The sequence below is a fragment of the Thalassophryne amazonica genome, chromosome 6 (genome assembly GCF_902500255.1).
Source record: "Thalassophryne amazonica chromosome 6, fThaAma1.1, whole genome shotgun sequence".
Classification (NCBI taxonomy): domain Eukaryota; kingdom Metazoa; phylum Chordata; class Actinopteri; order Batrachoidiformes; family Batrachoididae; genus Thalassophryne; species Thalassophryne amazonica.
In genome coordinates this window covers 125,245,471-125,272,835 of record NC_047108.1, presented here as the reverse complement: position 1 = coordinate 125,272,835, position 27,365 = coordinate 125,245,471, and the positions used below count along the sequence as shown (strand labels likewise).

General features: G+C 39.4%; 1 protein-coding gene across 2 annotated transcripts in view; it reads left to right on the top strand.

Moving 5' to 3' along the window:
* The window catches only part of ada (adenosine deaminase), an 88,442-nt gene that overhangs the window by 23,194 nt on the left and 37,883 nt on the right, over positions 1–27,365 (top strand). Inside the window, exon 1 of one of the 2 annotated variants that reach the window (XR_004561444.1) lies at positions 16,167–16,315. The exons of the other annotated variant lie outside the window; for it this stretch is intronic. The gene's annotated coding sequence lies outside the window, so the exon portion shown is untranslated. Of the gene's footprint in view, positions 1–16,166; positions 16,316–27,365 lie in introns of those variants that run through there. 2 annotated transcript variants of the gene reach the window in all.

Sequence of the window (27,365 nt, the reverse complement as noted above, 5' to 3'; positions counted from 1 at the left end):
CTGGATGGCATTACCCTGACCTCTAGTAATACTGTGAGAAATCTTGGAGTCATTTTTGATCAGGATATGTCATTCAATGCGCATATTAAACAAATATGTAGGACTGCTTTTTTGCATTTGCGCAATATCTCTAAAATTAGAAAGGTCTTGTCTCAGAGTGATGCTGAAAAACTAATTCATGCATTTATTTCCTCTAGGCTGGACTATTGTAATTCATTATTATTAGGTTGTCCTAAAAGTTCCCTAAAAAGCCTTCACTTAATTCAAAATGCTGCAGCTAGAGTACTAACGGGGACTAGAAGGAGAGAGCATATCTCGCCCATATTGGCCTCTCTTCATTGGCTTCCTGTTAATTCTAGAATAGAATTTAAAATTCTTCTTCTTTCTTATAAGGTTTTGAATAATCAGGTCCCATCTTATCTTAGGGACCTCATAGTACCATATCACCCCAATAGAGCGCTTCGCTCTCAGACTGCAGGCTTACTTGTAGTTCCTAGGGTTTGTAAGAGTAGAATGGGAGGCAGAGCCTTCAGCTTTCAGGCTCCTCTCCTGTGGAACCAGCTCCCAATTCAGATCAGGGAGACAGACACCCTCTCTACTTTTAAGATTAGGCTTAAAACTTTCCTTTTTGCTAAAGCTTATAGTTAGGGCTGGATCAGGTGACCCTGAACCATCCCTTAGTTATGCTGCTATAGACTTAGACTGCTGGGGGGTTCCCATGATGCACTGAGTGTTTCTTTCTCTTTTTGCTCTGTATGCACCACTCTGCATTTAATCATTAGTGATTGATCTCTGCTCCCCTCCACAGCATGTCTTTTTCCTGGTTCTCTCCCTCAGCCCCAACCAGTCCCAGCAGAAGACTGCCCCTCCCTGAGCCTGGTTCTGCTGGAGGTTTCTTCCTGTTAAAAGGGAGTTTTTCCTTCCCACTGTCGCCAAGTGCTTGCTCACAGGGGGTCGTTTTGACCGTTGGGGTTTTTACGTAATTATTGTATGGCCTTGGCTTACAATATAAAGCGCCTTGGGGCAACTGTTTGTTGTGATTTGGCGCTATATAAATAAAATTGATTGATTGATTGAAATATGATTCAAACCACCGCAACACAGTACCTTTAATACCTATGGCATGCTCTAATCTCTGTAATAAAATTTTATGGTCAACAGTATCAAAAGCAGCACTGAGGTCTAACAGGACAAGCACAGAGATGAGTCCACTGTCTGAGGCCATAAGAAGATCATTTGTAACCTTCACTAATGCTGTTTCTGTACTATGATGAATTCTAAACCCTGACTGAAACTCTTCAAATAGACCATTCCTCTGCAGATGATCAGTTAGCTGTTTTACAACTACCCTTTCAAGAATTTTTGAGAGAAAAGGAAGGTTGGAGATTGGCCTATAATTAGCTAGATAGCTGGGTCAAGTGATGGCTTTTTAAGTAATGGTTTAATTACTGCCACCTTAAAAGCCTGTGGTACATAGCCAACTAATAAAGACAGATTGTTCTGGAGCGCCTTGGGGCAACTGTTTGTTGTGATTTGGCGCTATATAAGAAAAAAGTTGATTGATTGATTGATTGATATTTAAGATCGAAGCATTAATTAATGGTAGGGCTTCCTTGAGCAGCCTGGTAGGAATGGGGTCTAATAGACATGTTGATGGTTTGGAGGAAGTAACTAATGAAAATAACTCAGACAGAACAATCGGAGAGAAAGAGTCGAACCAAATACCGGCATCACTGAAAGCAGCCAAAGAGAACGATATGTCTTTGGGATGGTTATGAGTAATTTTTTCTCTAATAGTTAAAATTTTATTAGCAAAGAAAGTCATGAAGTCATTACTAGTTAAAGTTAAAGGAATGCTCGGCTCAATAGAGCTGTGACTCTTTGTCAGCCTGGCTACAGTGCTGAAAAGAAACCTGGGGTTGTTCTTATTTTCTTCAATTAGTGATGAGTAGTAAGATGTCCTAGCTTTACGGAGGGCTTTTTTATAGAGCAACAGACTCTTTTTCCAGGCTAAGTGAAGATCTTCTAAATTAGTGAGACGCCATTTCCTCTCCAACTTACGGGTTGGAAGATGATGGAAAACACTCAGAAACATGCTATTTCCATGTAAATCTAACATGTTTCTCATATATTTTGTACAAGTTCTAAATCTAAAAAATCCTGTTTTTGAAATTGGAAAGCACCTCTGAAGTGATTTATAAAACATCTTACAGATGTTAACATGAACGCAACGTGTACAAGCATCACGTGAGGTCAAAGGTAACTTCCGGTAATTTCAAAACCTCATTCATGCGCACACACACACACATGTCCTCCTACAGGCATTAAAAAGAAAATATTTTTTTGGAATTCCCTCTTGTTCACTTCATTCAGCTGAGCTGTAATGTTGCAGCATGGTTAAAAAATAAACAGACATTATAATGGTTGGATTTCAGAAGAAATCAAATTTTGTCAGTTTAGTTAAATTTGAAAGGCCATACAGCTTTAAGTGTGGGATTGGCTGTTGTTGAATGTCCGGCCACTGTGCTCTTTGAAAGTACAGCAAGTTTAACACAGTCAAATTCCGCAAAGCGATGAAGCTGTGTTTTTTTTTTTTGTTTTGTTTTTTTTAAATGCCAGACACGCAGACTTGGAGCACATCGTCATGATCTGGATCAAGTGTCACCTTGGCAACGAGGAGAGCAAATTTGTTCAGAGAGTCTTTCTGGGGCCACTCTTTTATTTAGAACCCCTGGCATGGCTGAACTGTTTAGAAAAGAGAGAAGGTCTTTTGGGTCCACGGCAGCTCTAAAGGTAACAATGATGGTTTGTGACGGCCGGATTGCAGCGTGCTGTGCTGAATGGACTCTTCTATATCAAGGCTCTTGAAAGCCTTGTGTGCAGTGCAGCTTCAACAACACAGGGAACTTGCTAGCTGAGTTGAGTTCATGCAGGATTGTTCCATGAGCTTTGCAGTGGTGTGACGGATGATGGCCAAACAGGCATTCAGACACCCGCATTCATGGTCATTGTTAAAGCTGGAAGCATGCTGTTCTCCAGTATGTGATGAAAGTGAGCCAGTCCTAAAGGGAAGATGGAAATGGATGTAATCACATTCAACATCCATCACAACCCAACAGACAAGTCGGACAAAAATGTTTTGATTGTAATGTAAAAAACACAAGCTTGCAAATATCTGTATTATAATAGCCAAGTAAATAGGTCATTTTAGCTAACCAGTAAACAACGGACATTGTGCTGCAATGCACCATGGGAGTTTGGGGTTTTAAATATAATTGTGGTTCATGATAGTTTAACATTGTTGTTAGTGTTTATTGTGTTTTTGTAGCTGAATTGGTTTTGTTAGTTTAGTTAAGTGTTATGTTGCTGTTAACATGAGTGATTTAAGTGTCTTGCTCCCGGTACCAAAAATTGTAGTACTTTTGTCTTCCGGCACAGTGTCTGTGTGTCAAATTAAAAGCACCTGCTTACAGCAGAACACAGAAAAGACAAGTGTGTCCTATTTTGATCACACATAAACTGTGAAGAGCTGACATTTACCATTGGGTATGTTTATGCATTTTGAGTCAAGGTTGAATGGCGCCAAAGCCAAACATTGATAGTACTAATATTTTAGAGAAGCTACATATATACTCAACAAAAATATAAACGCAACACTTTTGGTTTTGCTCCCATTTTGCATGAGATTAACTCAAAGATCTAAACCTTTTCCACATACACAATATCACCATTTCCCTCAAATATTGTTCACAAACCAGTCTAAATGTGTGATAGTGAGCACTTCTCCTTTGCTGAGATAATCCATCCCACCACACAGGTGTGCCATATCAAGATGCTGATTAGACACCATGATTAGTGCACAGGTGTGCCTTAGACTGCCCACAATAAAAGGCCACTCTGAAAGGTGCAGTTTTGTTTTACTTGGGGGGGGGAAACCAGTCAGTATCTGGTGTGACCACCATTTGCCTCATGCAGTGCAACACATCTCCTTCGCATCATCCGTGAAGAGAACACCTCTCCAACGTGCCAAACGGCAGCGAATGTGAGCATTTGCCCACTCAAATCGGTTACAACGACGAACTGGAGTCAGGTCGAGACCCAGATGAGGACGATGAGCATGCAGATGAGCTTCCCTGAGACGGTTTCTGACAGTTTGTGCAGAAATTCTTTGGTTATGCAAACCGATTGTTTCAGCAGCTGTCCGAGTGGCTGGTCTCAGACGATCTTGGAGGTGAACATGCTGGATGTGGAGGTCCTGGGCTGGTGTGGTTACACGTGGTCTGCGGTTGTGAGGCTGGTTGGATGTACTGCCAAATTCTCTGAAACGCCTTTGGAGACGGCTTATGGTAGAGAAATGAACATTCAATACACGAGCAACAGCTCTGGTTGACATTCCTGCTGTCAGCATGCCAATTGCACGCTCCCTCAAATCTTGCGACATCTGTGGCATTGTGCTGCGTGATAAAACTGCACCTTTCAGAGTGGCCTTTTATTGTGGGCAGTCTAAGGCACACCTGTGCACTAATCATGGTGTCTAATCAGCATCTTGATATGGCACACCTGTGAGGTGGGATGGATTATCTCAGCAAAGGAGATGTGCTCACTATCACAGATTTAGACTGGTTTGTGAACAATATTTGAGAGAAATGGTGATATTGTATATGTGGAAAAAGTTTTAGATCTTTGAGTTCATCTCATACAAATGGGAGCAAAACAAAAGTGTTGCGTTTATATTTTTGTTGAGTATATCTTCTAACAACACTGAACAATGGACATTGATATTTACATTCTGGACTCGCACACCAATCCAGCAGGGGCAGTAAATCGTCTATATATTAAAAGCATGAGTGCGTGCATGCTTTTGCTTAATATGTTCAGTGTAGGTATATAATTGTAAATACATTAAAAATACATGGATGACACAAGAAGATGAAACACTTCCATTGTGGTCCTTTTAAAAATCAAATGAAAACAGAAGTAAAAATGATAATGATAATAATGTACTATAGTGTGCACATGATAACAAGAACCTAAACAATTTATAAATACAAGTGTTTAAGATGTTTCAACAGCATGTATATAACTTATTTGGATGCCATATTTACAAAAAATACCCCTAACCTAATAGCTAAATAGGTGCACATCATTTAGTGAGTCCTGTGCATATTTGAATGTCAAACAACACGTGTTTAAGCATATTGCAGCAACAGAACATAGTTTGAGCTTGGTGTGTCGGCTTCAACCTCCTCACTCCCTGCAGATGCCTGCTTATGATATTGGGAAGTGATGATTAGATATATACATTTCCCCAATTAGAGCCCACAGGTGGATGCTGGGGAAGGTTCAGTGCTGAGCAGCATCAGTAACATGGATGTAGCAGTGGCAGTATTCACAGGGAGCTGAGAAATTTCTATCTAAAATGCCCTTCCCAGTTTGGAGGGAATGTTTAGTGGCTCGTGGAGATGGTGTATTTTAGCAAGTATGTGGAAATTATATGAAGTGAGTCAGCGTATGTGGCGCAGCCAGCTTGAGGTGTCCGCTTGGACTTGCTCATAGGCTCAGTTCTTCTGTATTATTGTATTATCCTGAATCCTGAGTTTTCTCTAATCGCCTTTACAGAATCGTGGCTGACTGAGAGTGTAAAGACACTGGCTTGTATGAATTTCCACTTTATAACTCTACTCACTTTGTTAGGCAACAAAGGTCTGGAGGAGGAGTTTCAATATTTGTACATAAAAATCAGGATTTAATGTGCGATCTGATCTTATGAACTCAAGTGAATCTGATTTAGAATCAATTTTCATAGAAATATTGTCTGATAGTAGAACAAAAAAATCTTGTCATTGGTTGTATTTACAGACCACCAAATACAGATGTCATGAACTTCAACCAGTGTTTTTCAAATATTCTGGAACTAACTGAGAGGATAAGATCTGTCAATTCTTGGTAACCAGTATAAATTTGTCAATAAGGAAACACATTGTGCAACTGATTTTTTAAATAATCTTTATGCAAATTACTTCTTTACTTCAATTACCAAACCGACAAGAGTTACAAAACCATTCTGCTACATTAATAGATAATATCTTATTTAATAATTTAAATTATGTAATGGCATCTGGAATATTGTTTACAGATATTTCAGATCATTTCCCAGTATTTCAAATTGCTATATCCCGAATAAGAAATCAACTACCTACTATAGAAATGTTAATATTACTAATAAAATGAAATTCAAGAGACTAATGGAAAATATTTCCTTTTGAAAAAAAAAAAAAAAATATATATATATATATATATATGGAAACGGATTCCAATTTAGCGTATCAGGCATTTATGCAAATGTTCAATGAAGTTTATGAAAAATCATTTCCAGTCATTAAATTATCTGGTGATACATCCAAAAAGCAAAAACCCATGGTTTTCTAGGGGACTACAAAAATCCCTATTAAAAAAAAAAAAAGCTGTATAAAAAAATATTTATCATCTCCTTCACTTTAAATGTATATACTTACAAAGTCTATAAAAATCAATCATAATCAATCATTTTTTATATAGCGCCAAATCACAACAAACAGTTGCCCCAAGGCGCTTTAATATTGTAAAGGCAAGGCCATACAATATTATGTAAAACCCCAACGGTCAAAACGACCCCCTGTGAGCAAGCACTTGGCTACAGTGGGAGGAAAAACTCCCTTTTAACAGGAAGAAACCTCCAGCAGAACCAGGCTCAGGAGGGGCAGTCTTCTGCTGGGACTGGTTGGGGCTGAGGCAGAGAACCAGGAAAAAGACATGCTGTGGAGGGGAGGCAGAGATCAATCACTAATGATTAAATGCAGAGTGGTGCATACAGAGCAAAAAGAGAAAGAACAGTGCATCATGGGAACCCCCCAGCAGTCTAACGTCTATAGGCAGCATAACTAAGGGATGGTTCAGGGTCACCTGATCCAGCCCTAACTATAAGCTTTAGCAAAAAAGGAAAGTTTTAAAAATAAATACACTACTCTTCTTAGGGCGGCAAAGAGGAAATACTTCATGATAATTTCCATAAATCAATAAACAATATTAAAGGGACCTGGAAAATAATCAATGAACTACTTAAAAAGAAAACATGTTCATCAAAATATCCGTCAACGTTCTGAGGTGGATCTAGATGTTTCTCTGATCCCTTTGACATTGCTTGCAAGTTTAATAATTTCTTTCAAATGTCGGTGCTTCTCTTGCAAAGAAAAATTGATTCCACAAATATAAATCCAGTTGATTACATCAAGGTTCATTCCCTTCAGTGAGTGAATATGAACCTATAAATTCCAATGAGGTTTGTGAGATCAGCGCTGGACTATACGTCCATCTGCAGCTGGCCATGATGGAATAAGTACATCTATTGTAAAATACGTCATACATGAAATTTCTGAACCACTTACACATATCTTTCATTGTCCTTGCAAACGGGCATTGTACCTTCTGAATTAAAGATTGCTAAAATCATAACCGTTGTTTAAAAAAGGTGACCCAGCATCTTTTTCAAATTATCGGCCTATTTCAGATTTGTCATCTTTTTCAAAGATTCTGGAGAAACTTGTTTATAACAGATTAAATGATCATTTGCTTAAGATTCAATTTTATATAACTATCAATATGGATTTCGGAAAAATCATTCAACATATATGGCTGACTGAACTGATGGATAGAATTCATGCAGCTTTAGACAACAGTGAATTTGGAATTGGTGTGTTTTAGACCTGTTCGAAAGCGTTTGATACAGTAAATCGTGAAATTTTGTTTCTAAGTTACACAAATATGGATTTAAAGCAACTGTTCATAAATGGCTTAGTAATTATTTACTAGAGAGGAAACAGTATGTTCTTTTGAATTTGGAATCTGAAATTAATTCTATAGACTGTGGAGTTCCTCAAGGTTCGATTTTGGGAACGCTTTTATTCATATGTATATCATGATTTTGCATCTGTTTCTACTGCAACATTCCCATTGTTGTTTACTGATGACACTAACCTTTTTATTTCCAGCAAAGATAGAGATGGTTTGGTTAAAGTTAAAATAATGATCTCTTGAATTATTCAATGTGGTTCATCCATCCATCCATCTTCTAACCGCTTAGTCCAATTAAGGGTCACGGGGGGCTGGAGCCTATCCCAGCAGTCATAGAGCACGAGGCGGAGTACACCCAGGACAGGACACCAGTCTGTCGCAGGGCCACAAATAGACAAACAAACACAGACACACCCACACACACATACCTACGGACAATTGTAAAGATTCCAATCCACCTAACCCGCATGTCTTTTCAGCACTGTAGCCAGGCTGACAGAGTCAGAGCTCTATTGAGCCGAGTATTGCCTTTAACTTTAACTAGTAATGACTTCAAGACTTTCTTTGCTAATAAAATTTTAACTATTAGAGGAAAAAATTACTTAGAACCATCCCAAAGACATATCGTTATCTTTGGCTGCTTCAGTGATGCCGGTATTTGGTTAGACTAATTCTCTCCGATTGTTCTGTCTGAGTTATTTCATTAGTTACTTCATCCAAACTATCAACATGTCTATTAGGACCCCATTCCTACCGGGCTGCTCAAGGTAAGCCCTACCATAATTAATGGCATTGATCTTAAATATGAGCAATCTTCTTTATTAGTTGGCTAGGTACCACAGGCTTTTAAGGTGACAGTAATTAAACCATTACTTAAAAAGCCATCACTTGATCCAGCTATCTTAGCTAGTATAGGCCAATCTCCAACCTTCCTTTTCTCTCAAAAATCTTGAAAGGGTAGTTGTAAAACAGCTAACTGATCATCTGCAGAGGAATGGTCTATTTGAAGAGTTTCAGTCAGGTTTTAGAATTCATCATAGTACAGAAACAGCATTAGTGAAGGTTACAAATGATCTTCTTATGGCCTCAGACAGTGGACTCATCTCTGTGCTTGTTCTGTTAGACCTCAGTGCTGCTTTTGATACTGTTGACCATAAAACTTTATTACAGAGATTAGAGCATGCCATAGGTATTAAAGGCACGGCGCTGCGGTGGTTTGAATCATATTTGTCTAATAGATTACAATTTGTTCATGTAAATGGGGAATCTTCTTCACAGACTAAGGTTAATTATGGAGTTCCACAAGGTTCTGTGCTAGGACCAATTTATTCACTTTATACATGCTTCCCTTAGGCAGTATTATTAGACAGCATTGCTTAAATTTTCATTGTTACGCAGATGATACTCAGCTTTATCTATCCATGAAGCCAGAGGACACACACCAATTAGCTAAACTGCAGGATTGTCTTACAGACATAAAAGACATGGATGACCTCTAATTTCCTGCTTTTAAACTCAGATAAAACTGAAGTTATTGTACTTGGCCCCACAAATCTTAGAAACATGGTGTCTAACCAGATCCTTACTCTGGATGGCATTACCCTGACCTCTAGTAATACTGTGAGAAATCTTGGAGTCATTTTTGATCAGGATATGTCATTCAAAGCGAATATTAACAAATATGTAAGACTGCTTTTTTGCATTTGCGCAATATCTCTAAAATTAGAAAGGTCTTGTCTCAGAGTGATGCTGTAAAACTAATTCATGCATTTATTTCCTCTAGGCTGGACTATTGTAATTCATTATTATCAGGTTGTCCTAAAAAGTTCCCTGAAAAGCCTTCAGTTAATTCAAAATGCTGCAGCTAGAGTACTAACGGGGACTAGAAGGAGAGAGCATATCTCACCCATATTGGCCTCTCTTCATTGGCTTCCTGTTAATTCTAGAATAGAATTTAAAATTCTTCTTCTTTCTTATAAGGTTCTGAATAATCAGGTCCAATCTTATCTTAGGGACTTCATAGTACCATATCACCCCCATAGAGCGCTTCGCTCTCAGACTGCAGGCTTACTTGTAGTTCCTAGGGTTTGTAAGAGTAGAATGGGAGGCAGAGCCTTCAGCTTTCAGGCTCCTCTCCTCTGGAACCAGCTCCCAATTCGGATCAGGGAGACAGACACCCTCTCTACTTTTAAGATTAGGCTTAAAACTTTCCTTTTTGCTAAAGCTTATAGTTAGGGCTGGATCAGGTGACCCTGAACCATCCCTTAGTTATGCTGCTATAGACTTAGACTGCTGGGGGGTTCCCATGATGCACTGAGTGTTTCTTTCTCTTTTTGCTCTGTATGCACCACTCTGCATTAATCATTAGTGATTGATCTCTGCTCCCCTCCACAGCATGTCTTTTTCCTGATTCTCCCTCCCTTCAGCCCCAACCAGTCCCAGCAGAAGACTGGCCCCTCCCTGAGTCCTGGTTCTGCTGGAGGTTTCTTCCTGTTAAAAGGGAGTTTTTCCTTCCCACTGTCGCCAAGTGCTTGCTCACAGGGGTCGTTTTGACCGTTGGGGTTTTTCTGTAATTATTGTATGGCTTTGCCTTACAATATAAAGCGTCTTGGGGCAACTGTTTGTTGTGATTTGGCGCTATATAAAAAAAATTGATTTGATTTGATGTCTTTAGATGTGGGAGGAAACCGGAGCACCCGGAGGAAACCCACGCAAACACGGGGAGAACATGCAAACTCCACACAGAAAGCCACGGGAATTGAACCCATGACCTTCTCGCTGTGAGGCAACAGTGCTAATCAATGTGGTTCAAAGCTAATCAATTATCTTTAAATATAAAAAGTCTAATTTTATGTTATTTGCTGGCAATAAAAATGTAGTCATGATCAAATTAAAATTTACATAGACAACGAAGAAATATCAAGGGTCTCTTCTACATGGTTTTGGGGTGTAGGGATGGATGACAAATTGTGTTGGAAAGAACATATTGAACATGTTTTGTAAAAAATAACTAAGTCAGTAGGAATCATAAGCAAAATAAGATATTTTGTACATTACAAATGTCTTTTAACATTATATTGCAGTTAGTTTATCCGGATTTAACTTATTGCAATATTGTATGTGGAAGCACCTTTGTAACTTATATAAACAAAATTTTCTCTTACAGAAAAAATTTGTTCGAAACAGCTACCTTTTCGAAACCTAGCGCTCCTAGGGCACCTTTGTTTTTTTTTTTGTTTTTTTTTTTAATTGCAGCTCTTAAATATCTATCATATAAATATTTTCCTGACCTGTATATTTGTCTTCAGAGCTCTTCATGATATTAGTTGGCCTTTTTTATTAAATATTATTTTGCGCATAACCATCAAATTCATAATTATCCGACAAGGCAGACCTCATATTTGCATTTATTTTTGCATAGAACGACTCGTTATCAGCATCACATTAGATATCATGGTGTTAAATCTATAATACAGTACATCTAAATCCACCCATCACCTTATACAGATATAAAAGTGGATTAAAAGCAGAGCTTCTGTATGAGTATTTATAATGTTAATATATTACCTGGTTTTAACTGATTCAGACATCTTATACTTCATGAATGATTTAATTCTTTTGTTTATTATTGTGATATTTTTGTTTTTTATTTTTGTTTGGGAGTGGGTTTCCGATAAGCCTCTTTGGCTTCTACCTCTCCCCTGCACAGTACAACCCCTGGCAAAAAATTATGGAATCACCGGCCTCTGAGGATGTTCATTCAGTTGTTTAATTTTGTAGAAAAAAAGCAGATCACAGACATGACACAAAACTAAAGTCATTTCAAATGGCAACTTTCTGGCTTTAAGAAACACTATAAGAAATCAAGAAAAAAAGATTGTGGCAGTCAGTAACGGTTACTTTTTAGACCAAGCAGAGGAAAAAAATATGGACTCACTCAATTCTGAGGAATAAATTATGGAATCACCCTGTAAATTTTCATCCCCAAAACTAACACCTGCATCAAATCACATCTGCTTGTTAGTCCTGCATCTAAAAAGGAGTGATCACACCTTGGAGAGCTGTTGCAACCAAGTGGACTGACATGAATCATGGCTCCAACACGAGAGATGTCAGTTTGAAACAAAGGAGAGGATTATCAAACTCTTAAAAGAGGGTAAATCATCATGCAATGTTGCAAAAGATGTTGGTTGTTCACAGTCAGCTGTGTCTAAACTCTGGACCAAATACAAACAACATGGGAAGGTTGTTAAAGGCAAACATACTGGTAGACCAAGGAAGACATCAAAGCGTCAAGACAGAAAACTTAAAGCAATATGTCTCAAAAAATCGAAAAATGCACAACAAAACAAATGAGGAACGAATGGGAGGAAACTGGAGTCAACGTCTGTGACCAAACTGTAAGAAACCGCCTAAAGGAAATGGGATTTACATACAGAAAGCTAAACGAAAGCCATCATTAACACCTAAGAGAAAAAAACAAGGTTACAATGGGCTAAAGAAAAGCAATCGTGGACTGTGGATGACTGGATGAAAGTCATATTCAGTGATGAATCTCGAATCTGTATTGGGCAAGGTGATGATGCTGGAACTTTTGTTTGGTGCCGTTCCAATGACTGCCTGAAGACAACATGTAAATTTCCACAGTCATTGATATGGGGCTGCATGTCAGGTAAAGGCACTGGGGAGATGGCTGTCATTACATCATCAATAAATGCACAAGTTTATGTTGATATTTTGGACACTTTTCTGATGTTTAAGGATGATGAAATCATTTTTCAAGAAGATAATGCATCTTGCCATAGAGCAAAAACTGTGAAAACATTCCTTGCAAAAAGACACATAGGGTCAATTTCATGACATAGGGTTAATGTCAACGAGCAGATGTGATTTGATGCAGGTGTTAGTTTTGGGGATGGAAATTTACAGGGTGATTCCATAATTTATTCCTCAGAATTGAGTGAGTCCATATTTTTTTCCTCTGCTTGGTCTAAAAAGTAACCGTTACTGACTGCCACAATCTTTTTTTTGATTTCTTATAGTGTTTCTTAAAACCAGAAAGTTGCCATTTGAAATGACTTTAGTTTTGTGTCATGTCTGTGATCTGCTTTTTTTCTACAAAATTAAACAACAGAATGAACATCCTCCGAAACCGGTGATTCCATAATTTTGCCAGGGGTTGTATATTCATATTGTGTTTCTTTTTATCATTATAATCTCATGTTATATATATGTGTGTGTGTGTGTGCGTATATACGAGGGTAGGCTGAAAAGTTCTAAGGCTCCCCATGAAGGAGTAATGCATTAACTGCATTACTCCTTATAGATATATAGATATATATATATATCTATATATATCGATATATATATATACAAGGTCTGTCCAAAAAGTATCAGACCTTTTTATTTTTTTCAAAAACCTTATGGATTTGAATCACGTGTGCTTGCATGAGCCAACCTTGAACCTTCGTGTGCATGCGTGAGTTTTTTCACGCCTGTCGGTTGCGTCATTCGCCTGTGAGTAGGCTTTGAGTGAGCACTGGTCCTCCCCCTTGTTGGATTTTCATTTCGAGGAAAATGTCTGAACGATTGGAGCAGCGCTGAATCAAATTTTTCCAGAAACTGTGAGAGACAGCCAGGTGGAAACCATTCGGAAGATTCAAACGGCTTTCGGTGGCTTTTCAGTCGAGTGCGTATCCGAGGAATTGTGTAAGAGCTGGACATGTCACAACATGTCCTGTGAGACTTCCAACTTCCGCACGTCTTTCATTACAAATCTCCTGTAACAGTGAATGCGCTGAAAAAGTGCTGATGTACACCTCTTCTGCAATTTCTCTGGTAGTCAGACGTCCCGGATCAACACAGCGTTCACTTTGGAAATTATCTGGTCATTTCAGCCTGTCGATGGCCGCTCGGAGCATGGCGCACCCTTCGCCATTGTGCGCCGTCTTTAAACCGGTTGTAACACTCCTTAATCTGTGTGATGCCCATAGGATCGTCACCGAAAGCCGTCTGAATCTTCTGAATGGTTTCCACCTGGCTGTCTCTCACAGTTTCTGGAAAATTTGATGCAGCAAAGCTCCAAATTGTTCCACCTCGCAATGAAAATCCAACGAGAGCGGAGGACCAGTGCTCACACAAAGCCTGCTCACAGGCGAATGATGCAACCGACGCGCATGCGCATGAAGGTTCAAGGTTGGCTCATGCAAGCACACGATTCAAATCCATATGGTTTTTGAAAAAAATAAAAAGGTCTGATACTTTTTGGACAGACCTCGTATGTGTGTGTGTATATATATATATAATATATATATATATATATATATATATATCCGATTAAAGACGGCCCACAGAGTATGAATGGTCCACTCATACTCAATGTTGAGAAGCTTGAACAGGTTAAAAACCTAAAAGTTTGCTGTGCAAACTGGTGACCAGACGTTTGTAGGTGCATTTTTAACAACAGTATTGTCAGTTTCACTTGGGATTCTATCTGCTACAGCAAATAACAGAAGTAGAACATAGTGACGTGTTTGCCAAAATAAAAGAATTTGAAGAACTCAAAGAATTTTGTCTAAATAAATGATGTAGAACTTTATCAAAATAAGGAATGATCATTCTTCTCTCCGTTGGGACAGGCTCCAGCCTCCCTGTGACCCTTGGCTGGAGTAAGTGGAGTATAAGTATAGAACGGGAATGAATGACATTGAATGAATTATTCTCTCCATAAGCTAGTCAGCGTGAATGAAATCCAATTTCGTAACATAACTATCATTGTGTAAATACACATCACCAGTCATTTTAAAGCCATCACAATTTCGATAATGGATTAACAGATGGGTAATGGTTTTATGTGTCCTTCATTGCTGAGTTTATCAGAGTCAAAGGGTGAGATGCCGCTCGTTGTTCTTTGTTTCTTGTTCAGCGGCAACAGGGAGGCCATAAAAAGGATGGCCTACGAGTTTGTGGAGGACAAAGCAAAGGAGGTGATGAAAGAATATCCTTCTCTGCTCTACTCCACTATGAAGCTAAGAGTGGTGATGCAAAATACACTAAAAAAATACTCATTGGATGAACTCAATTATGTGCATGATTCTATCTAATAAATCTATGTAGCCCTAGCAAAAAAAAAAAAAAAAAAACACATACATGGAAGAATTTAATTTAGTTGGGACTACATAGATTTATTAGATGGAAATCCAATCCAAATTAGTGTATGTAAACTTTTGATCAGGGTCATTTGAGTAGTTTCTGTTGTCATTATGATTTAAAAAGAGTAAACAGTTGTTTGTTAATGAAGCAACAGGACCTTCTTTGGCCGGGACAACGGTGGGGATCGAACCCACGCGGCTCGCACAAAAGACCGGTCCTCCACCAGGTCAGCCAAAGAGGAACTCCCCATTAGCCAAACTAGTTAGCCATTAATAAATGGCTTCACCCAACCACAAACCATGAGTGGGGAAAAAAGGTTTTGTGTTATTAATATTCTCTGGAAAAATGGCCAAAAAACCTAAAGTTCTGCCAGGGTATGTAAACCTTGGAGCACAACTATAACTAGCTACCTCGGGCTATCGCACAGTGCTCTCCATGCTAGCGAACAGCAAGTATATGGCTGTGGCTAACATGTCAGCTAACACAGTCTCATGAGCGCCACTAGCTTCTTGTCGGTCCAATGAGAGCGGCGCTCTGAGCAGGGTGGTCAGCGAGCCATGCAAATATAGGTACAGTCGGACATCCGGGTCCCTGATGTGTGCGTGCACATAGCAACGCACATAGTAACCAGCGAGGCGCTGAAAACAAACCACTGTCGCGCGCATTTCCTACTTGACGTCCGTCACGCTCACATCATTCTGCCATATTTTTTTCTACTTAATATACACCAGTTTTCACAGAGAATGCCACAATCGTGTGTTGTAGTTGGCTGCACCAACCACGATAAGGTTAAAAGATCGAAAAGTGCAGGGTTTTTCCCAGCTCCAGGGCCACAAAAGTCCAGACAGAAGGGATACATGGCTGCTATCAGCAACGCGTAAACGAGGATGGAATAACGCCGCCAGATAGCTAATTGGCATCGTTTACGGTCAGAAGTACGACGGTATCTGATTGTCTTCAAACCTCCGACTTTCATTCTTGATTAATGAAAACATTCTTGGAAAATGCTGCCTGTAAGCTTTATTATCTGTTCGTATTAACAAATTAACCGTGATGGTTCTGGTTTTATAAATACAATGTGCAGCCCTCTGATCCACTTCCTCTGTAACAGAGCAGAATATGTGAATAAAGACTCTTATCTTTTCAGATAAAATGAAATAAAGAGGCTGTGTAAGTTGATTTTAAATTTGAAATTCCCCTTTCCCTCCAGGACACGTGGCATCAGTCTACCAGCAACAACTGTAAAGGAGATGACTCAGGCTATTATTCTTCATAAGCCAGCCACCCTCACAGAATTTATTGGAACATTTGCCAAGTACCTGCACGTGATTGCGTAAGTGTTGCCGCTTCTTATTTATCAAAGCTGTTTGATAAGTGGCACAAAGCTCAAAGAGCAATTTGATTGGTAATAAATCAGGGTTATTAATGTCACAGGACTGTTACAGGACCAAATGCTGCTCTGGGGGTCAAAATTCAGCCACCCAGATATTATTATTATTTTCTTCTTATTATTATTATACATATTCCTTTATGCCACTTATGAATTTCTAAGATTCAAGATTCAAATCTTTTATTGTCATATGCACAGTAAAGAAACATGTTTCCCTGTGCAATGAAATTTCTAATACACCTGTGGAACAGTGATCCTAAATGTGAGTTGCAGCACCCTGGTGGGCTGTGAATGTACTGCAGGTAGACCATGAGAGGTCATTAAATTAATAAAATGCCTTTTGATTTTCTTCTTTTTTTAAATAAAGTTTAAATAACCTAAATATTTAATTATTTCAAAGTGGGCCCAGGCATTCTTAAAGGTGTACGGCCACTGGGCTTTTTAAGATGCAAGTCATAAAAAGAATTTCTTTGGCACCACTATAATTTTATTCCTTAGCCTTTAAATAAGGGATTCATAATATGACATTACCAATATGATCAAAATTTGCTCTGTCTGGGGAAAAAAATGAATTCCCCTAAAAGGAAACGATTCAAACGAACAGACGGCAATGAATGTCTTTCGGTAGCAAACCATAGCAATGTCATAGATGACGTGGGGGCTTCCACTGACATGCACGAAGGATGTTGGGAAGTACATGGCAACAGCCAATCAAAATAGAGAAATGCACTAAGATGTCTATTGGCTGCTCACTCAAACAAAATAAACCAAGATCAATCAATCAATTTTATTTATATAGCGCCAAATCACAACAAACAGTTGCCCCAAGGCGCTTTATATTGCAAGGCAAAGCCATACAATAATTACAGAAAAACCCCAACGGTCAAAACAACCCCCTGTGAGCAAGCACTTGGCAACAGTGGGAAGAAAAACTCCCTTTTAACAGGAAGAAACCTCCAGCAGAACCAGGCTCAGGGAGGGGCAGTCTTCTGCTGGGAACTGTTGGGGCTGAGGGAGAGAACCAGGAAAAAGACATGCTGTGGAGGGAGCAGAGATCATCACTAATGATTAAATGCAGAGTGGTGCATACAGAGCAAAAAGAGAAAGAAACACTCAGTGCATCATGGGAACCCCCCAGCAGTCTAAGTCTATAGCAGCATATAACTAAGGGATGGCTCAGGGTCACCTGATCCAGCCCTAACTATAAGCTTTAGCAAAAAGGAAAGTTTTAAGCCTAATCTTAAAAGTAGAGAGGGTGTCTGTCTCCCTGATCTGAATTGGGAGCTGGTTCCACAGGAGAGGAGCCTGAAAGCTGAAGGCTCTGCCTCCCATTCTACTCTTACAAACCCTAGGAACTACAAGTAAGCCTGCGGTCTGAGAGCGAAGCGCTCTATTGGGGTGATATGGTACTATGAGGTCCCTAAGATAAGATGGGACCTGATTATTCAAAACCTTATAAGTAAGAAGAAGAATTTTAAATTCTATTCTAGAATTAACAGGAAGCCAATGAAAGAGAGGCCAATATGGGTGAGATATGCTCTCTCCTTCTAGTCCCTGTCAGTACTCTAGCTGCAGCATTTTGAATTAACTGAAGGCTTTTTAGGGAACTTTTAGGACAACCTGATAATAATGAATTACAATAGTCCAGCCTAGAGGAAATAAATGCATGAATTAGGTTTCAGCATCACTCTGAGACAAGACCTTTCTAATTTTAGAGATATTGCGCAAATGCAAAAAAGCAGTCCTACATATTTGTTAATATGCGCATTGAATGACATATCCTGATCAAAAATGACTCAGAGATTTCTCACAGTATTACTAGAGGTCAGGGTAATGCCATCCAGAGTAAGGATCTGGTTAGACACCATGTTCTAAGATTTGTGGGACCAAGTACAATAACTTCAGTTTTATCTGAGTTTAAAAGCAGGAAATTAGAGGTCATCCATGTCTTTATGTCTGTAAGACAATCCTGCAGTTTAGCTAATTGGTGTGTGTCCTCTGGCTTCATGGATAGATAAAGCTGGGTATCATCTGCGTAACAATGAAAATTTAAGCAATGCTTTCTAATAATACTGCCTAAGGGAAGCATGTATAAAGTGAATAAAATTGGTCCTAGCACAGAACCTTGTGGAACTCCATAATTTACCTAAGCTAAGTTATAGAGCAACAGACTTTTCCAGGCTAAGTGAAGATCTTCTAAATTAGTGAGACGCCATTTCCTCTGCAACTTACGGGTTATCTGCTTTAAGCTGCGAGTTTGTGAGTTATACCACGGAGTCAGGCACTTCTGATTTAAAGCTCTCTTTTTCAGAGGAGCTACAGCATCCAAAGTTGTCTTTAATGAGGATGTAAAACTATTGACGAGATACTCTATCTCACTTACAGAGTTTAGGTAGCTACTCTGCACTGTGTTGGTATATGGCATTAGAGAACATAAAGACCTAGTTACAGTGCTTTCTGAAAGACTTCTAGTGTAATGAAACTTATTCCCCACTGCTGGGTAGTCCATCAGAGTAAATGTAAATGTTATTAAGAAATGATCAGACAGAAGGGAGTTTTCAGGGAATACTGTTAAGTCTTCAATTTCCATACCATAAGTCAGAACAAGATCTAAGATATGATTAAAGTGGTGGGTGGACTCATTTACATTTTGAGCAAAGCCAATTGAGTCTAATAATAGATTAAATGCAGTGTTGAGGCTGTCATTCTCAGCATCTGTGTGGATGTTAAAATTGCCCACTATAATTATCTTATCTGAGCTAAGCACTAAGTCAGACAAAAGGTCTGAAAATTCACAGAGAAACTCACAGTAACGACCAGGTGGATGATAGATAATAACAAATAAAACTGATTTTTGGGACTTCCAATTGGATGGACAAGATTAAGAGTCAAGCTTTCAAAGCAGAGAGGTGTGTAAGACTACAACTCTGCTTCCTGGTCCCAACCCTGGATAGTCACGGTTTGGAGGATTTAAGAAAATTGGCCAGATTTCTAGAAATGAGAGCTGCTTCATCCAAAGTGGGATGGATGCCGTCTCTCCTAACAAGACCAGGTTTTCCCCAGAAGCTTTGCCAATTATCTATGAAGCCCACCTCATTTTTTGGACACCACTCAGACAGCCAGCAATTCAAGGAGAACATGCGGCTAAACATGTCACTCCCGGTCCGATTGGGGAGGGGCCCAGAGAAAACTACAGAGTCCGACATTGTTTTTGCAAAGTTACACACCAATTCAATGTTAATTTTAGTGACCTCCGATTGGCGTAACCGGGTGTCATTACTGCCGACGTGAATTACAATCTTACCAAATTTACTCTTAGCCTTAGCCAGCAGTTTCAAATTTCCTTCAGTGTCGCCTGCTCTGGCCCCCGGAAGACAACTGACTATGGTTGCTGGTGTCGCTACTTCACATTTCTCAAAACAGAGTCGCCAATAACCAGAGTTTGATCCTCGGCGGGTGTGTCGTCGAGTGGGGAAAAACGGTTAGAAATGTGAACGGGTTGGCGGTGTACACGGGGCTTCTGTTTAGAACTACGCTTCCTCCTCAGTCACCCAGTCGGCCTGCTTTCCCGGCTGCTCGGGATCTGTCTGAGGGAAACTAACGGCGGCTAAGCTACCTTGGTCCGCACCGACTACCGGGGCCTGGCTAGCTGTAGAATTTTCCACGGTGCGGAGCCGAGTCTCCAATTCGCCCAGCCTGGCCTCCAAAGCTACGAATAAGCTACACTTATTACAAGTACCATTACTGCTAAAGGAGGCCGAGGAATAACTAAGCATTTCACACCCAGAGCAGAAAAGTGCGGGAGAGACGGGAGAAGCCGCCATGCTAAACCGGCTAAGAGCTAGTAGCTGCGCTAAGCTAGCAGATTCCTAAAAACACACAAAGTGAATAATGTGTAAATAATTTAGAGGTGATTCAGCAGAGGAAGTGCTTTAGTTAAGGCACATGAAGATTACACTGTGAAACAAATCGTTATCTAGTTAACTAGATCAATCTAACTGCGCAGATTAAACAGCTAACAGATACAGCAAAACATTGCTGTCCTCCGGAACAGGAAGTGATACAATACCGCAGTGAGAGCCAACCACCAGTAGTACAAGTCCCTTCGGCTGCTCCCTTGTTTGCACTCGGGGTCGCCACAGCAAATCCAAGGTGGATCTGCATGTTGAATTGGCACAAGTTTTACACCGGATGCCCTTCCTGATGCAACTCCACATTACATGTAGTATATTTATCTAATAGATTACAATTTGTTCATGTAAATGGGGAATCTTCTTCACAGACTAAGGTTAATTATGGAGTTCCACAAGGTTCTGTGCTAGGACCAATTTTATTCACTTTATACATGCTTCCCTTAGGCAGTATTATTAGAAAGCATTGCTTAAATTTTCATTGTTACGCAGATGATACTCAGCTTTATCTATCCATGAAGCCAGAGGACACACACCAATTAGCTAAACTGCAGGATTGTCTTACAGACATAAAGACATGGATGACCTCTAATTTCCTGCTTTTAAACTCAGATAAACTGAAGTTATTGTACTTGGCCCCACAAATCTTAGAAACATGGTGTCTAACCAGATCCTTACTCTGGATGGCATTACCCTGACCTCTAGTAATACTGTGAGAAATCTTGGAGTCATTTTTGATCAGGATATGTCATTCAATGCGCATATTAAACAAATATGTAGGACTGCTTTTTTGCATTTGCGCAATATCTCTAAAATTAGAAGGTCTTGTCTCAGAGTGATGCTGAAAACTAATTCATGCATTTATTTCCTCTAGGCTGGACTATTGTAATTCATTATTATTAGGTTGTCCTAAAAGTTCCCTAAAAAAGCCTTCACTTAATTCAAAATGCTGCAGCTAGAGTACTAACGGGGACTAGAAGGAGAGAGCATATCTCGCCCATATTGGCCTCTCTTCATTGGCTTCCTGTTAATTCTAGAATAGAATTTAAAATTCTTCTTCTTTCTTATAAGGTTTTGAATAATCAGGTCCCATCTTATCTTAGGGACCTCATAGTACCATATCACCCCAATAGAGCGCTTCGCTCTCAGACTGCAGGCTTACTTGTAGTTCCTAGGGTTTGTAAGAGTAGAATGGGAGGCAGAGCCTTCAGCTTTCAGGCTCCTCTCCTGTGGAACCAGCTCCCAATTCAGATCAGGGAGACAGACACCCTCTCTACTTTTAAGATTAGGCTTAAAACTTTCCTTTTTGCTAAAGCTTATAGTTAGGGCTGGATCAGGTGACCCTGAACCATCCCTTAGTTATGCTGCTATAGACTTAGACTGCTGGGGGGTTCCCATGATGCACTGAGTGTTTCTTTCTCTTTTTGCTCTGTATGCACCACTCTGCATTTAATCATTAGTGATTGATCTCTGCTCCCCTCCACAGCATGTCTTTTTCCTGGTTCTCTCCCTCAGCCCCAACCAGTCCCAGCAGAAGACTGCCCCTCCCTGAGCCTGGTTCTGCTGGAGGTTTCTTCCTGTTAAAAGGGAGTTTTTCCTTCCCACTGTCGCCAAGTGCTTGCTCACAGGGGGTCGTTTTGACCGTTGGGGTTTTTACGTAATTATTGTATGGCCTTGGCTTACAATATAAAGCGCCTTGGGGCAACTGTTTGTTGTGATTTGGCGCTATATAAATAAAATTGATTGATTGATTGAAATATGATTCAAACCACCGCAACACAGTACCTTTAATACCTATGGCATGCTCTAATCTCTGTAATAAAATTTTATGGTCAACAGTATCAAAAGCAGCACTGAGGTCTAACAGGACAAGCACAGAGATGAGTCCACTGTCTGAGGCCATAAGAAGATCATTTGTAACCTTCACTAATGCTGTTCTGTACTATGATGAATTCTAAACCCTGACTGAAACTCTTCAAATAGACCATTCCTCTGCAGATGATCAGTTAGCTGTTTTACAACTACCCTTTCAAGAATTTTTGAGAGAAAAGGAAGGTTGGAGATTGGCCTATAATTAGCTAGATAGCTGGGTCAAGTGATGGCTTTTTAAGTAATGGTTTAATTACTGCCACCTTAAAAGCCTGTGGTACATAGCCAACTAATAAAGACAGATTGTTCTGGAGCGCCTTGGGGCAACTGTTTGTTGTGATTTGGCGCTATATAAGAAAAAAGTTGATTGATTGATTGATTGATATTTAAGATCGAAGCATTAATTAATGGTAGGGCTTCCTTGAGCAGCCTGGTAGGAATGGGGTCTAATAGACATGTTGATGGTTTGGAGGAAGTAACTAATGAAATAACTCAGACAGAACAATCGGAGAGAAAGAGTCGAACCAAATACCGGCATCACTGAAAGCAGCCAAAGAGAACGATATGTCTTTGGGATGGTTATGAGTAATTTTTTCTCTAATAGTTAAAATTTATTAGCAAAGAAAGTCATGAAGTCATTACTAGTTAAAGTTAAAGGAATGCTCGGCTCAATAGAGCTGTGACTCTTTGTCAGCCTGGCTACAGTGCTGAAAAGAAACCTGGGGTTGTTCTTATTTTCTTCAATTAGTGATGAGTAGTAAGATGTCCTAGCTTTACGGAGGGCTTTTTTATAGAGCAACAGACTCTTTTTCCAGGCTAAGTGAAGATCTTCTAAATTAGTGAGACGCCATTTCCTCTCCAACTTACGGGTTGGAAGATGATGGAAAACACTCAGAAACATGCTATTTCCATGTAAATCTAACATGTTTCTCATATATTTTGTACAAGTTCTAAATCTAAAAATCCTGTTTTTGAAATTGGAAAGCACCTCTGAAGTGATTTATAAAACATCTTACAGATGTTAACATGAACGCAACGTGTACAAGCATCACGTGAGGTCAAAGGTAACTTCCGGTAATTTCAAAACCTCATTCATGCGCACACACACACACATGTCCTCCTACAGGCATTAAAAAGAAAATATTTTTTTGGAATTCCCTCTTGTTCACTTCATTCAGCTGAGCTGTAATGTTGCAGCATGGTTAAAAAATAACAGACATTATAATGGTTGGATTTCAGAAGAAATCAAATTTTGTCAGTTTAGTTAAATTTGAAAGGCCATACAGCTTTAAGTGTGGGATTGGCTGTTGTTGAATGTCCGGCCACTGTGCTCTTTGAAAGTACAGCAAGTTTAACACAGTCAAATTCCGCAAAGCGATGAAGCTGTGTTTTTTTTTTTGTTTTGTTTTTTTTTAAATGCCAGACACGCAGACTTGGAGCACATCGTCATGATCTGGATCAAGTGTCACCTTGGCAACGAGGAGAGCAAATTTGTTCAGAGAGTCTTTCTGGGGCCACTCTTTTATTTAGAACCCCTGGCATGGCTGAACTGTTTAGAAAAGAGAGAAGGTCTTTTGGGTCCACGGCAGCTCTAAAGGTAACAATGATGGTTTGTGACGGCCGGATTGCAGCGTGCTGTGCTGAATGGACTCTTCTATATCAAGGCTCTTGAAAGCCTTGTGTGCAGTGCAGCTTCAACAACACAGGGAACTTGCTAGCTGAGTTGAGTTCATGCAGGATTGTTCCATGAGCTTTGCAGTGGTGTGACGGATGATGGCCAAACAGGCATTCAGACACCCGCATTCATGGTCATTGTTAAAGCTGGAAGCATGCTGTTCTCCAGTATGTGATGAAAGTGAGCCAGTCCTAAAGGGAAGATGGAAATGGATGTAATCACATTCAACATCCATCACAACCCAACAGACAAGTCGGACAAAAATGTTTTGATTGTAATGTAAAAAACACAAGCTTGCAAATATCTGTATTATAATAGCCAAGTAAATAGGTCATTTTAGCTAACCAGTAAACAACGGACATTGTGCTGCAATGCACCATGGGAGTTTGGGGTTTTAAATATAATTGTGGTTCATGATAGTTTAACATTGTTGTTAGTGTTTATTGTGTTTTTGTAGCTGAATTGGTTTTGTTAGTTTAGTTAAGTGTTATGTTGCTGTTAACATGAGTGATTTAAGTGTCTTGCTCCCGGTACCAAAAATTGTAGTACTTTTGTCTTCCGGCACAGTGTCTGTGTGTCAAATTAAAAGCACCTGCTTACAGCAGAACACAGAAAAGACAAGTGTGTCCTATTTTGATCACACATAAACTGTGAAGAGCTGACATTTACCATTGGGTATGTTTATGCATTTTGAGTCAAGGTTGAATGGCGCCAAAGCCAAACATTGATAGTACTAATATTTTTAGAGAAGCTACATATATACTCAACAAAAATATAAACGCAACACTTTTGGTTTTGCTCCCATTTTGCATGAGATTAACTCAAAGATCTAAACCTTTTCCACATACACAATATCACCATTTCCCTCAAATATTGTTCACAAACCAGTCTAAATGTGTGATAGTGAGCACTTCTCCTTTGCTGAGATAATCCATCCCACCACACAGGTGTGCCATATCAAGATGCTGATTAGACACCATGATTAGTGCACAGGTGTGCCTTAGACTGCCCACAATAAAAGGCCACTCTGAAAGGTGCAGTTTTGTTTTACTTGGGGGGGGGAAACCAGTCAGTATCTGGTGTGACCACCATTTGCCTCATGCAGTGCAACACATCTCCTTCGCATCATCCGTGAAGAGAACACCTCTCCAACGTGCCAAACGGCAGCGAATGTGAGCATTTGCCCACTCAAATCGGTTACAACGACGAACTGGAGTCAGGTCGAGACCCAGATGAGGACGATGAGCATGCAGATGAGCTTCCCTGAGACGGTTTCTGACAGTTTGTGCAGAAATTCTTTGGTTATGCAAACCGATTGTTTCAGCAGCTGTCCGAGTGGCTGGTCTCAGACGATCTTGGAGGTGAACATGCTGGATGTGGAGGTCCTGGGCTGGTGTGGTTACACGTGGTCTGCGGTTGTGAGGCTGGTTGGATGTACTGCCAAATTCTCTGAAACGCCTTTGGAGACGGCTTATGGTAGAGAAATGAACATTCAATACACGAGCAACAGCTCTGGTTGACATTCCTGCTGTCAGCATGCCAATTGCACGCTCCCTCAAATCTTGCGACATCTGTGGCATTGTGCTGCGTGATAAAACTGCACCTTTCAGAGTGGCCTTTTATTGTGGGCAGTCTAAGGCACACCTGTGCACTAATCATGGTGTCTAATCAGCATCTTGATATGGCACACCTGTGAGGTGGGATGGATTATCTCAGCAAAGGAGATGTGCTCACTATCACAGATTTAGACTGGTTTGTGAACAATATTTGAGAGAAATGGTGATATTGTATATGTGGAAAAAGTTTTAGATCTTTGAGTTCATCTCATACAAAATGGGAGCAAAACCAAAAGTGTTGCGTTTATATTTTTGTTGAGTATATCTTCTAACAACACTGAACAATGGACATTGATATTTACATTCTGGACTCGCACACCAATCCAGCAGGGGGCAGTAAATCGTCTATATATTAAAAGCATGAGTGCGTGCATGCTTTTGCTTAATATGTTCAGTGTAGGTATATAATTGTAAATACATTAAAAATACATGGATGACACAAGAAGATGAAACACTTCCATTGTGGTCCTTTTAAAAATCAAATGAAAACAGAAGTAAAAATGATAATGATAATAATGTACTATAGTGTGCACATGATAACAAGAACCTAAACAATTTATAAATACAAGTGTTTAAGATGTTTCAACAGCATGTATATAACTTATTTGGATGCCATATTTACAAAAAATACCCCTAACCTAATAGCTAAATAGGTGCACATCATTTAGTGAGTCCTGTGCATATTTGAATGTCAAACAACACGTGTTTAAGCATATTGCAGCAACAGAACATAGTTTGAGCTTGGTGTGTCGGCTTCAACCTCCTCACTCCCTGCAGATGCCTGCTTATGATATTGGGAAGTGATGATTAGATATATACATTTCCCCAATTAGAGCCCACAGGTGGATGCTGGGGAAGGTTCAGTGCTGAGCAGCATCAGTAACATGGATGTAGCAGTGGCAGTATTTCACAGGGAGCTGAGAAATTTCTATCTAAAATGCCCTTCCCAGTTTGGAGGGAATGTTTAGTGGCTCGTGGAGATGGTGTATTTTAGCAAGTATGTGGAAATTATATGAAGTGAGTCAGCGTATGTGGCGCAGCCAGCTTGAGGTGTCCGCTTGGACTTGCTCATAGGCTCAGTTTCTTCTGTATTATTGTATTATCCTGAATCCTGAGTTTTCTCTAATCGCCTTTACAGAATCGTGGCTGACTGAGAGTGTAAAGACACTGGCTTGTATGAATTTCCACTTTATAACTCTACTCACTTTGTTAGGCAACAAAGGTCTGGAGGAGGAGTTTCAATATTTGTACATAAAAATCAGGATTTTAATGTGCGATCTGATCTTATGAACTCAAGTGAATCTGATTTAGAATCAATTTTCATAGAAATATTGTCTGATAGTAGAACAAAAAATCTTGTCATTGGTTGTATTTACAGACCACCAAATACAGATGTCATGAACTTCAACCAGTGTTTTTCAAATATTCTGGAACTAACTGAGAGGATAAGATCTGTCAAATTCTTGGTAACCAGTATAAATTTGTCAATAAGGAAACACATTGTGCAACTGATTTTTTAAATAATCTTTATGCAAATTACTTCTTTACTTCAATTACCAAACCGACAAGAGTTACAAAACATTCTGCTACATTAATAGATAATATCTTATTTAATAATTTAAATTATGTAATGGCATCTGGAATATTGTTTACAGATATTTCAGATCATTTCCCAGTATTTCAAATTGCTATATCCCGAATAAGAAATCAACTACCTACTATAGAAATGTTAATATTACTAATAAAATGAAATTCAAGAGACTAATGGAAAATATTTCCTTTTGAAAAAAAAAAAAAATATATATATATATATATATATATGGAAACGGATTCCAATTTAGCGTATCAGGCATTTATGCAAATGTTCAATGAAGTTTATGAAAAATCATTTCCAGTCATTAAATTATCTGGTGATACATCCA